This window comes from Centruroides sculpturatus, unplaced genomic scaffold (assembly GCF_000671375.1).
Source record: "Centruroides sculpturatus isolate CEXI.00-Female unplaced genomic scaffold, Cexi_2.0 scaffold1948, whole genome shotgun sequence".
Lineage (NCBI taxonomy): Eukaryota > Metazoa > Arthropoda > Arachnida > Scorpiones > Buthidae > Centruroides > Centruroides sculpturatus.
The window spans coordinates 48,342-60,159 of record NW_019386053.1 but is presented as its reverse complement, the minus strand read 5'-3'; the positions used below and the strand labels follow the sequence as shown (position 1 = coordinate 60,159).

Sequence of the window (11,818 nt, the reverse complement as noted above, 5' to 3'; positions counted from 1 at the left end):
GTCACTTAGATTTTACAAATACATGTGCAGGGATGTGAATGGCTCACATATTTGTGAAATCTAAGTGGCTGTAGATAAGAAAGAGAGATTTAAATGTAATAGCTATTAAAACTATACTTTCTAATTATTTTCTGACAATTATCATGATTAATTTTAAAATTTTCTTTTCAATAAATTAATGAATCAGCAAGAATAAAAAACAATTTGCTGTTATTAGCTGCCATTTTGTTTAATGGCATTCGCTATGATTCACATAAGATTGCTCATTTCATTTTGCAAAAAAGTAGCAGAATCAAAATATTGTAAAAGCTGAATAATATTGTAGCTAGCCCATTAAAATGATATTTAATAAATAAATANAACGAAAGTGTTTAATAAAAATATTGAATGCTTGTGATGGTATCTTCTAAATTATACGTCCGTGCCAAGTTTTTAAGAACTGTTTCGGAGATGCGAAATATTCGGCGGTGAGGATTACACAAAATATTTATTTTCATTCTTTTTCTAGTCCGTGTCCGTCAGTGGCCGAGTGGATAAAATCACTAAACACTGAATCGTGTGATAGTTGGGTTGGCCGTGGGTTTGCGCCTGACCAATGTGGCGGCCATGTAATGTTTTCCGGGTTTTCTTCTATTGTCTAACAACTAATTAACAAGTTTCCTATAGAAAGTCTTTCCGAGAGGTTCTTCTTGGCAAATCGCCGTGTCTTGCTTTGCTTTATTCCATCAATCCAGTCCAATCCAATATTTTCCAGTCCAATCCAATATTTTTGATATATTACAGTATCAATTTTCACGGGATATATGTTGCCGCGGGTAATTGGCACAAAATTACTATATTTATTTAAATACAGTACTTGAAAAATTTTTCTTCTCCATTATATCTTGATATCTTTCATATTGGGTAGAATAAAAGATTCCTTCGTTTCTGCACGGCAAACACTGAAATTGTCCTGGGAAATCTAGCATGTTTTAATAAAAATGACAGGACTTACGAAATGGTTTAATTTAGGTCTTTTATAAAGACCATAATAAAATTACTGAAATAAGATAAAGAAATTACAATAATTTTATGAAATTCTTCTTTTGATCTCTGTGGTTTGACTAGTAGACTTCAAATTGTACAATTTGTTAAAAGTGTATCTTGCTCTACCTCAATTTGTTAGTGCAGTTTCCAGTCATTATCAATGTGACCTGTTAATACAAAAACCAAACATTACGTAATGCAAGTTGTCTTTTATTACATCATTCAACAGCAATGAAAACTCGGTCAGGATCGTCATAATCCTGTATGTTTGGATTGATATTTTTTGTATTCGAAGTAAATTTATTTAGCAATAAGGCCAGACAATTAGGCTAGATATTGCAATGAAAGAAACTAAGGTTGGCAAATACATTGGTAAATTATCAGACAATCTTGGATTATCTATTTGATATTGCAACCTTAGTTTCAACCTTAATTTTGGACTATACCATTATATACATAGTGCACTGACTACCATGACGACGTTTAAACTCATTCAGTTCATATCCAGAAATGAAAACATTTGGCGACTCCGGCTGACCGAACTTGTGCATTTGTGATTACTTTTTATATGAACTTCTTAAAAGGTAGGTTTATGCAAGTTTGGCCAGACATCGAGGAGCAGATCAGCATCTGTATGGAAATCAGTAGCATTGCTATTGAAATATTAGAACGTTGAATGGTCGATCAATGGTCCCTTTATACACGACGTACAGTGCCATATTTTTGTTTCTTAAACTTTTCCCATTTTCAGATATTGTTTAATATTTCAGATCTGAGAATAAAGAAAATTAATTAAAGAAATCAGATGCCAACACTCACACAAATTTTTCCTTATTCTGAAATTTTTGGGTTCGGGGTTTACAAACTTGTAATTTGCAAAAAACATGGAGGGTCAATTGTGACATGATTCCAATACTTTTCCGTTTTATATACATAACAAGTTAGGAAAGTAAAAAGGAGTCGGTGTCGGCGGATTTTTGATGACTCCAATTCCAACTCCTTAGCCTTGTTACCAAGAGTAACTAGAGAACACTAAAATAAATTTAATTACTACCTATGGAAGCTTTGCCTCATTCTAGATTCTGAGGGTAGGGCCGAATTAACCCACTTTGGGGCCCTAGACATTTTCTTTTTACAGGGTCCCCTCCTACATAAAAAACACATTTTCTTTAGATTTTAGAATTCACAATAACCATATAAAAAACAATATATTTTTGTTTATTATATACAGTTGCCAACAGAAAAGTAAACTACCTTATTTACAAATATTTTCAAAATAGACAATTTGGCCAGGCCCTAGACATTGGTCTCATTTGTCTATGCAATGATCCAGCCTTGTTTGAGGGTCTGTTTTTGCAAATTCAACATGGAATGGAAATTCAACATGGAAATTTATAAACTGATCCAGGCTCGAATCTAGTGCTTTTCTAAATTTATATCTAGTTGAAATGAAGTTTGAATACAACAGCAGGAAAATAAGCGCAAGATTGAAATTTAATTTTTATGTATAAAACGCTGCAGAAACGCAAATTTTTGAAAATTCAATTTTTAAATTAAATATGGCATAAACAATTAAACTAAGAAATGTCTGCCGCAAAATGAGTGACATTAGCAAGAATATCAGGAGCAAATTTAATGTTAACAGTTTCAAAAATCATTTCAAGTTTCCCTTAACATGATGAAAGCCCGTTTTATCGATTCCCCCTTTTTAAAATGTATATTGATAACTTCCTTTATTCTTCACAAACAAGCAAGCAAGTAATGTTCTATTTTACATTGTATTTTTATAATTTTATGAATAAACAAAAATTTATGAAAAAAATTTAACAGCAGACAAAACTGGCATTTAATCAATTTTACATTTAAATATCTTACACATACATATACATTTTGTACATTACTTCCAGATATCACAATTACTACTGTAAAAACATCTTCATATAATTTGTAATTAACATTTTATAAAGTTACCTTTTCATTATTTTTAGTTATTTTTTGGTAAGAAAAATATGATCAATGTCTGCAAGTAAGAAATAAATAAACAACAATGAGAACATAATTAGTTTCTTATCAAGATATTCTAATAACAGTTGTTTTTTTCAATAACTTAAGTAAACACTTTGAGGTAATGACTAGAAATTGTGCTCAGATCTATGGCAATAAATTCACATTTAAAGATCAAAACACACAACAGAAGAAAAATAAATAACATTTGATAATTATCTTTTACATTTTATCACACTAATTTAATTTTTGAAAATTGATGAANATGGTGTACTAACACAGTTTACTCTTGTTACAATGGAATAGAGACAACTAAATACACTGAAAAGCGACAACATTACACTAGTTCACACTACAATCAGTGTTGCTGAATCATTGTCTCGCTGCACCAGAAGTGACACAAAGTGCAACTCACGAAACCTATGACACAAAGCATGCAATTTTCAAACTCTCAAAAATTATTTTCAATATTTTGCATTAAAATCTCGCAACCCCAAGATTTTGCTAAGTGACCCAAAATGGGGTCGTGACCCATAGTTTAAGAAGCCCTGTATTAAATAAATGTAAGAATAAACAAAAAACCACTAACAAAACAAAAATGCAAAAAAAATGTGAAAAGATAATTAGTTAATCACTCTAGAAATCTTCTGTGTAACTTGCAATATACCATAAATATAAGAAAGCATAATGAATATATAGAAAAATTTCTGTATAATACAAAAATACAGATAAATCATTTTTACATGAAAAAGTATAATAAATTATGTATGAGTTTGATAAAGATTAATTAATTTGTATCTTGTTATTGATTTTTTAATAATGATAATGATTTAAAACTAAATAATAGTGAGGTTGTGGCCGAAGTTTTCATCTCTAAAATGTGAACTTCGAGTGCCATTCGACGTTCATGTTTTAGAGATGAAAACTTCGGCCACAACCTCGCTATTACATCAGAATTATTATTATTCCAACATACTTTGATAATTCTCAAAATATTTGTTAATAATAAAACCTTAAATAAGTGATCATGTTGATACAGTGTGCCATCTTCTTTATGATTTTATGTTGCATCCGACAGAAGAATAATAAACAATTTTGTATACTCTTTTAAAATTATACAATTAAGATATGAATGATAGAAAATTGAAAGTGTTTAGGAAAATTACTCCAAAATATAATTTCAAAATAATAAAAGATTGTTCCAATGTAGTTTTCTAATTAAAAAACAATTCCTCTGAGTGATGATTTGTCATGTAATCAACCTGTGTATAACAATAAACCAATGAACTACAAAATTCAAATATTGTAATTGATTTAAATTGATATTAGCTTGCTATAAATTCTAATTGAAGTGATTTCAACTAGGATTTGTTTGAAATGTTACCAATTAAATATGAAAATAATGGCACAATTGCAGATGTGAATGACACTGCTGGGACCTGTAGAGATGCTCATAGGAGCAAAACAGTTATTTGTATATAAATTACATGGATATATTAATTAACATTTCAAATGATTAAAAATGTTTTCTTTTACCAAAAACTGAATTATTCGTTGTAACAAGTTTCTTTTTTCCTTTATTTTTTTTCTATTAAAATACAATTTATAAATCAACTAAACAACTTTCCTCCTTCCCAACTAAACAAACTTGCTCGCATCCCGCCCTCTGGTGGGGAAGTTAGGCGTTAGCTACGAACTAAACACGCTAACCTTGCTCATTTCTCCCTGGTGAGGGAGCTGGTGATTTTTTTCTTGTAGTTGGGGGCTCGAAATGGTTCATACCCCTATAAAATAAATAATACTTTTACGAACAAAAAATAATATATTTAAAACTGCTTTTTATCACTAAAGAAACGTTCTGTATATTTCATTTGTTCAAAAACAAATATAGCTAAACGACCCACGAAGAAGTAAAAGGTGTCCCTTTACTCCTAGCTCATAAAAGCATTTGATGGCCCTGGAAAAACTCCATTCCAAAAATTCTTGGAGTTGCTCGCTCGAATCCGATCCCAGGCCTACTGACCGATAGCTGACGCATTAACGTTCCATCCAATCGTCAAACGAATTTAGAACTTGCCAGAGAAAACCATGAATTACATGGACAAAAACTTTCGATTGATCAAATGCTCGGAAGCAAAGCTAAAGACCATTTCCTACTTAAGCAATATTCTTTAAATATCTCAGTAAACATTAAGTTATCGAAGTGATCTTAGCCGATCTGACGGCCGAGGCGACGAGTTTGGCGATGTTCATATTCATTCAGCCTAAACACAGATCGACCATTCGACGTTCTAATATTTCAATAGCAATGCTACTGATTTCCATACAGATGCTGATCTGCTCCTCAATGATGTCTGGCCAAACTTGCATAAACCTACCTTTTAAGAAGTTCATATAAAAAGTAATCACAAATGCACAAGTTCGGTCAGCCGGGGTCGCCAAATGTTTTCATTTCTGGATATGAACTGAATGAGTTTAAACGTCGTCATGGTAGTCAGTGCACTATGTATATAATGCTATTGTCCAAAATTAAGGTTGAAACTAAGGTTGCAATATCAAATAGATAATCCAAGATTGTCTGATAATTTACCAATGTATTTGCCAACCTTAGTTTCTTTCATTGCAATATCTAGCCTAATTGCCTGGCCTTATTGCTAAATAAATTTACTTCGAATACAAAAAATATCAATCCAAACATACAGGATTATGACGATCCTGACCGAATTTTCATTACTGTTGAAAGATGTAATAAAAGACAACCTGCATTACGTAATGTTTGGTTTTTGTATTAACAGGTCACATTGATAATGACTGGAAACTGCACTAACAAATTGAGGTAGAGCAAGATACACTTTTAACAAATTGTACAATTTGAAGTCTACTAGTCAAACCACAGAGATCAAAAGAAGAATTTCATAAAATTATTGTAATTTATCTTATTTCAGTAATTTTATTATGGTCTTTATAAAAGACCTAAATTAAACCATTTCGTAAGTCCAGTCATTTTTATTAAAACACGCTAGATTTCCCAGGACAATTTCAGTGTTTGCCGTGCAGAAACGAAGGAATCTTTTATTCTACCCAATATGAAAGATATCAAGATATAATGGAGAAGAAAAATTTTTCAAGTACTGTATTTAAATAAATATAGTAATTTTGTGCCAATTACCCGCGGCAACATATATCCCGTGAAAATTGATACTGTAATATATCAAAAATATTGGATTGGACTGGAAAATATTGGATTGGACTGGATTGATGGAATAAAGCAAAGCAAGACACGGCGATTTGCCAAGAAGAACCTCTCGGAAAGACTTTCTATAGGAAACTTGTTAATTAGTTGTTAGACAATAGAAGAAAACCCGGAAAACATTACATGGCCGCCACATTGGTCAGGCGCAAACCCACGGCCAACCCAACTATCACACGATTCAGTGTTTAGTGATTTTATCCACTCGGCCACTGACGGACACGGACTAGAAAAAGAATGAAAATAAATATTTTGTGTAATCCTCACCGCCGAATATTTCGCATCTCCGAAACAGTTCTTAAAAACTTGGCACGGACGTATAATTTAGAAGATACCATCACAAGCATTCAATATTTTTATTAAACACTTTCGTTTAAGTTTAAATTTAATTTCAAAACGCCATGAGCTTGAAAGTTTGGCGTGTGTCGGGTCGTGAATTGCGGCTTAGCGACGCAACCGGTACATCCGACGCAGTACCGGCCCGAGGCAAGTTTTAGGATGGAGCGAGATCCTATTATGGCGCCCCCTTGGTTGCCCCCAATTTATACCCTTTAATCTTCTTTAACACTAAGGTACCCCCTAAAACTTAACTCCTGGAGCGGCTGCTCCGTTCGCCCTATGGTAGGGCCGGTTCTGATCCGACGGAAAGAAATGCTTCCGGATCGGAACGGTGGACGCGCGTTATTGATCAGATATAAAGATTATCTGGAGCAAGTGCTTGTGGTGTAGCGGTTATCACATCCGCCTAACACGCGGAAGGTCCCAGGTTCGATCCCTGGCAGGCACAAGATAATTTCTTTTACATCTTTGGGAAGTTTCACAAATTTTTTGCGTGAATCTCCGCTCGTCGTTCCGTAGACGGCCCTTTTAAATTTATCAGCAAATTCACCGAAACGCACCTCGCCTTCCTGCAAAACAGTTCTATACTTTCTTAAAGTCGCTCGAATTGGTAAGAATTGTGCGCCGGGAACCGAGCCGACGATTGCTCACTATGATGATACTTCTTACAAAGCGTTCGCACCACACTACTTTTATTATCCACTTTCAGCAAATCAACATATTCACTGCGTAGAATGCAAAATGAATGTAAAACTTTATTTTAAGCATGTAACATTGGCCAGGAATCTTCGATGTATGTTCGGCGAAATCTTCAGGGAGTAGAAGGTTACTTGCTTAGTTCGGATAGCAACGAGTGAAACACAAATTTATTTTTACTGAGTGAACCTGCGGTCGAGGCATCACTGCGTTTGTAGATTGTGCAACAGAAATAAGTCATTAGACAAATGTTCTCTTTGCTGTAAATTCGACAATTGCGAATTTAGTCCAACAAATTTCATGCTAGGAACTTCGCCCACTTGTTTCCAAAATTCGCAACTGTTAACATAAATTTCGTTTGATTCTCGGTGCGCTGTTTTTGCTATTTCCAAAGTCTAATCTGGCCTGTGCCGAAAGAGAAACGCACAAAATTCACGGACACTATTGTGAAAGGTTAATTATGTGTTGGCTTATCGCGAGCATCGTTCGGAATCGTTTCTCGTCGGCAAACGAGAATGTTTGTAATTGCTAACGTGTCTGCGTAAATTTCGTCCCCAGTGGCGCAATTGGTTAGCGCACGGTACTTATAAGCAGTACTTGTGAGTTATGCCGGGGTTGTGAGTTCGAGCCTCACCTGGGGAACGTGATAAAATGTTTTTTTAAATTGCCTTTTTCTGTCGGCCGATTAGTTGAGCTGGGCGCTTGGTTTTCGCTTATACTTTTTTCGCTATTCGGCTATAATCCGTAATCTCTTGGTAATCCGAATTATTTCATACTCTGACATTATTTCAGTTCCAGGGTTGTCAGATGATCAATTTTGTAATGTATTTAAGTTTCATTATAAAGTTTTTTTTTTTAAATTAATGTTGTAATATATTTTTCAATTTTTAATATGCAATAGTTGTTGAAAACTGACATGTTTAATCATATTGATGAATCACAGATGATTTTAAACCAATAAAGTACAAATTTCAAAATAAAATTTATATTGGGTGCCCGGCTCAACTAATCGGCCGACAGCAAAAGGCAATTTAAAAAAACATTTTATCACGTTCCCCAGGTGAGGCTCGAACTCACAACCCCGGCATAACTCACACGTACTGCTTATAAGTACCGTGCGCTAACCAATTGCGCCACTGGGGACGAAATTTACGCAGACACGTTAGCAATTACAAACATTCTCGTTTGCGGACGAGAAACGATTCCGAACGATGTTCGCGATAAGCCAACACATAATTAACCTTTCACGTAGTGTCCGTGAATTTTGTGCGTTTCTCTTTCGGCACAGGCCAGATTAGACTTTGGAAATAGCAAAAACAGCGCACCGAGAATCAAACGAAATTTATGTTAACAGTTGCGAATTTTGGAAACAAGTGGGCGAAGTTCCTAGCATGAAATTTGTTGGACTAAATTCGCAATTGTCGAATTTACAGCAAAGAGAACATTTGTCTAATGACTTATTTCTGTTGCACAATCTACAAACGCAGTGATGCCTCGACCGCAGGTTCACTCAGTAAAAATAAATTTGTGTTTCACTCGTTGCTATCCGAACTAAGCAAGTAACCTTCTACTCCCTGAAGATTTCGCCGAACATACATCGAAGATTCCTGGCCAATGTTACATGCTTAAAATAAAGTTTTACATTCATTTTGCATTCTACGCAGTGAATATGTTGATTTGCTGAAAGTGGATAATAAAAGTAGTGTGGTGCGAACGCTTTGTAAGAAGTATCATCATAGTGAGCAATCGTCGGCTCGGTTCCCGGCGCACAATTCTTACCAATTCGAGCGACTTTAAGAAAGTATAGAACTGTTTTGCAGGAAGGCGAGGTGCGTTTCGGTGAATTTGCTGATAAATTTAAAAGGGCCGTCTACGGAACGACGAGCGGAGATTCACGCAAAAAATTTGTGAAACTTCCCAAAGATGTAAAAGAAATTATCTTGTGCCTGCCAGGGATCGAACCTGGGACCTTCCGCGTGTTAGGCGGATGTGATAACCGCTACACCACAAGCACTTGCTCCAGATAATCTTTATATCTGATCAATAACGCGCGTCCACCGTTCCGATCCGGAAGCATTTCTTTCCGTCGGATCAGAACCGGCCCTACCATAGGGCGAACGGAGCAGCCGCTCCAGGAGTTAAGTTTTAGGGGGTACCTTAGTGTTAAAGAAGATTAAAGGGTATAAATTGGGGGCAACCAAGGGGGCGCCATAATAGGATCTCGCTCCATCCTAAAACTTGCCTCGGGCCGGTACTGCGTCGGATGTACCGGTTGCGTCGCTAAGCCGCAATTCACGACCCGACACACGCCAAACTTTCAAGCTCATGGCGTTTTGAAATTAAATTTAAACTTAAACGAAAGTGTTTAATAAAAATATTGAATGCTTGTGATGGTATCTTCTAAATTATACGTCCGTGCCAAGTTTTTAAGAACTGTTTCGGAGATGCGAAATATTCGGCGGTGAGGATTACACAAAATATTTATTTTCATTCTTTTTCTAGTCCGTGTCCGTCAGTGGCCGAGTGGATAAAATCACTAAACACTGAATCGTGTGATAGTTGGGTTGGCCGTGGGTTTGCGCCTGACCAATGTGGCGGCCATGTAATGTTTTCCGGGTTTTCTTCTATTGTCTAACAACTAATTAACAAGTTTCCTATAGAAAGTCTTTCCGAGAGGTTCTTCTTGGCAAATCGCCGTGTCTTGCTTTGCTTTATTCCATCAATCCAGTCCAATCCAATATTTTCCAGTCCAATCCAATATTTTTGATATATTACAGTATCAATTTTCACGGGATATATGTTGCCGCGGGTAATTGGCACAAAATTACTATATTTATTTAAATACAGTACTTGAAAAATTTTTCTTCTCCCATTATATCTTGATATCTTTCATATTGGGTAGAATAAAAGATTCCTTCGTTTCTGCACGGCAAACACTGAAATTGTCCTGGGAAATCTAGCATGTTTTAATAAAAATGACAGGACTTACGAAATGGTTTAATTTAGGTCTTTTATAAAGACCATAATAAAATTACTGAAATAAGATAAAGAAATTACAATAATTTTATGAAATTCTTCTTTTGATCTCTGTGGTTTGACTAGTAGACTTCAAATTGTACAATTTGTTAAAAGTGTATCTTGCTCTACCTCAATTTGTTAGTGCAGTTTCCAGTCATTATCAATGTGACCTGTTAATACAAAAACCAAACATTACGTAATGCAAGTTGTCTTTTATTACATCATTCAACAGCAATGAAAACTCGGTCAGGATCGTCATAATCCTGTATGTTTGGATTGATATTTTTTGTATTCGAAGTAAATTTATTTAGCAATAAGGCCAGACAATTAGGCTAGATATTGCAATGAAAGAAACTAAGGTTGGCAAATACATTGGTAAATTATCAGACAATCTTGGATTATCTATTTGATATTGCAACCTTAGTTTCAACCTTAATTTTGGACTATACCATTATATACATAGTGCACTGACTACCATGACGACGTTTAAACTCATTCAGTTCATATCCAGAAATGAAAACATTTGGCGACTCCGGCTGACCGAACTTGTGCATTTGTGATTACTTTTTATATGAACTTCTTAAAAGGTAGGTTTATGCAAGTTTGGCCAGACATCGAGGAGCAGATCAGCATCTGTATGGAAATCAGTAGCATTGCTATTGAAATATTAGAACGTTGAATGGTCGATCAATGGTCCCTTTATACACGACGTACAGTGCCATATTTTTGTTTCTTAAACTTTTCCCATTTTCAGATATTGTTTAATATTTCAGATCTGAGAATAAAGAAAATTAATTAAAGAAATCAGATGCCAACACTCACACAAATTTTTCCTTATTCTGAAATTTTTGGGTTCGGGGTTTACAAACTTGTAATTTGCAAAAAACATGGAGGGTCAATTGTGACATGATTCCAATACTTTTCCGTTTTATATACATAACAAGTTAGGAAAGTAAAAAGGAGTCGGTGTCGGCGGATTTTTGATGACTCCAATTCCAACTCCTTAGCCTTGTTACCAAGAGTAACTAGAGAACACTAAAATAAATTTAATTACTACCTATGGAAGCTTTGCCTCATTCTAGATTCTGAGGGTAGGGCCGAATTAACCCACTTTGGGGCCCTAGACATTTTCTTTTTACAGGGTCCCCTCCTACATAAAAAACACATTTTCTTTAGATTTTAGAATTCACAATAACCATATAAAAAACAATATATTTTTGTTTATTATATACAGTTGCCAACAGAAAAGTAAACTACCTTATTTACAAATATTTTCAAAATAGACAATTTGGCCAGGCCCTAGACATTGGTCTCATTTGTCTATGCAATGATCCAGCCTTGTTTGAGGGTCTGTTTTTGCAAATTCAACATGGAATGGAAATTCAACATGGAAATTTATAAACTGATCCAGGCTCGAATCTAGTGCTTTTCTAAATTTATATCTAGTTGAAATGAAGTTTGAATACAACAGCAGGAAAATAAGCG

At 34.8% G+C, this 11,818-nt stretch overlaps 4 non-coding genes across 4 annotated transcripts; 2 read left to right on the top strand and 2 right to left on the bottom strand.

Moving 5' to 3' along the window:
* Nucleotides 1-6,994: 6,994 nt before the first annotated feature.
* Trnav-aac lies at nt 6,995-7,067 on the top strand. The gene has a single exon. It is a non-coding gene; the product is annotated as a tRNA-Val (tRNA).
* A 799-nt stretch (nt 7,068-7,866) lies between these two features.
* On the top strand, nt 7,867-7,957 carry Trnai-uau. Its single transcript is given in 2 exon segments — nt 7,867-7,904; nt 7,922-7,957. It is a non-coding gene; the product is annotated as a tRNA-Ile (tRNA).
* A 410-nt stretch (nt 7,958-8,367) lies between these two features.
* Nucleotides 8,368-8,458, bottom strand: Trnai-uau. The gene is given in 2 exon segments: nt 8,368-8,403; nt 8,421-8,458. It is a non-coding gene; the product is annotated as a tRNA-Ile (tRNA).
* Nucleotides 8,459-9,256: 798 nt separating this feature from the next.
* Trnav-aac lies at nt 9,257-9,329 on the bottom strand. The gene has a single exon. It is a non-coding gene; the product is annotated as a tRNA-Val (tRNA).
* Nucleotides 9,330-11,818: the final 2,489 nt, after the last annotated feature.